The 2102-nt window shown below is 24.8% G+C and overlaps 1 protein-coding gene across 2 annotated transcripts in view; it reads right to left on the bottom strand.

Annotated features, from left to right (window-relative positions):
- Positions 1-2102, bottom strand: part of LOC100572962 (lysosome-associated membrane glycoprotein 5) — a 40892-nt gene that overhangs the window by 24034 nt on the left and 14756 nt on the right. The window lies entirely within an intron of this gene.

Genomic DNA, 2102 nt, shown 5'->3' on the forward strand with positions numbered 1-2102 from the left:
TTATATTATACTATTCAACAAACATTATATTTGTGAATAATATATAATTGTATTAACAATTGTGATAAAGCGATAAACCACCGACGAAGATTCAAATTTTCTACTGTTGAATATTTTTCTTTAAAAGAATTTAATTTAATTTTGTTAATAATGAATATTAAATACTAAGAATATCTAATCGAATTGTCAAAATTTAATTTCGGTTTTAAGTTTTAATGCAAGTTCACATATGCAATAGAAAATGTATTAATTGCTAAGAATTTAATATAAAATACATGATGTCATAAATTATTTTGATTCTGAAATAAAATACATAACATTATAGTTAAATAGCAATAAAAAATCGTTCTATCAAAGAAAAATAATTTTTCAATGTTGGGGGGGGGGGAGTTGTAGTTTTTTGAAAATGTTTTGTTTAAATTATAAATAATCACTTTAAACTAATCTTTATAATATACCTTTTAATGAGCTAAATTATGTAAAAAAAACAAAACACAGAAATCATCTCATATCTCAACTCGGCTTAGTCTTAGAAAAAAAATAATAAGAAAATTGTTTGACATTTATTTGTATAAAAACACATTAGTATCATGTATGTACATAGAGCTTAGTTTAACATAGGTACTATTAAACGTTAAATTTGAGTACCCAATTTTGATAAGTGGTTTTGGAAGTATATATAAACTTTAATCGACAGACGTGATACAAAGTTCTAGAAGCGTGTAATATAAACACGTGTATCGTATATGAAAATAAAGTATTATATTATGTACTAGAAATGTTTTTGAATTAGATGATTCCTGAAACCACTAAGTACTAATCGAATATTTCTGAGTCTCTTTCTTCCAAAATATAGTTCAAGTATTATAATTTGATACACCGAAACATCAGGACACTAATTCATTGGATCGATAAGAAGGCAATTAAAGAGTACACCACACAATATAGTTTGAAAATAAGCATGATATTATAAATATAGGTACTTAAATATATAATTTTAATTTGGCTGACTGTTTTTTTTTTAACTGAAAAATGTCTTAACTTGCATAATACACGTATAATTAGTAATTACGTATAATTAAGTATAAATGTATAATGTAAATTAATTTTCACTGAGTATGACCCATGGTTTATTAATTATGCAACTAAAGCCTACCTATATTATAATTAATATTAATCCATACATCAAGGAAGTTAATTACAATCACGTTTTCGTAAAGATAGAATGATCTGGGTACACTGTGGTTTCTTATATAAATATTAATATACCTACATATATACGTAGATAAAGAGTTTTTCAAAAATACTACCACAGGTTGGTTAATTATAACTAAAGTTGTACTAAAAATCTTTGATAGGTACAATACATTAGAGGACGAACGTACAATATAGAAAGTTGAAGTACAGCCATTCCAATTTATATAGTACCTAGTATTTATATAGTAGGTAGTAAGCTTTAATAATTGAGTAAAATTACCTACTATCAGACTTAATAGGGTAAGAAAATTATCTGTGGTTTCACATTGGTTTTTAAGACATTTCAATTTTTAAAAAGTTGTTAAAATTTAAAATATTACAATTTATAAATGAAACTTACAAATTGAAATGTGTATTGTAAAAATCCATTTGAAAGCACAGACAATGTGTATACATTTAAGTTTGATAGTATAAAATATCTGTTATTAATGGTGATTGCACAACATTGTAACTGCTAAATACAAATGTATTGTCGTATGATCGTAATACGGAGCAACACACGTGGGTGTGCTTAATATAATGGTATATGTTTTATTGTAAGATTGTTAACGATTGTAAACTATACATTTTAAACTACTTATATTAACAATTAAAATATTATAATCTTTAGGAACAAATACATTGTTTGAGTAAATTACCACAGTACCACGTTTAACGGTTATAATATTATAATTTATAACCATTAATTTATTTTATTAGAAATAAAACATCGATCTGGTACCTAACTTCAAAGTACAGTGAACTGAAGTTACAACCAGATGAAATGTAATCAGTGATGCAAATATAATCGATTTATTATCAGTGGTATCTAGCCCTGATTATTTAGATATATACTATATCCTCTT

Source organism: Acyrthosiphon pisum, chromosome X (assembly GCF_005508785.2).
Source record: "Acyrthosiphon pisum isolate AL4f chromosome X, pea_aphid_22Mar2018_4r6ur, whole genome shotgun sequence".
Classification (NCBI taxonomy): domain Eukaryota; kingdom Metazoa; phylum Arthropoda; class Insecta; order Hemiptera; family Aphididae; genus Acyrthosiphon; species Acyrthosiphon pisum.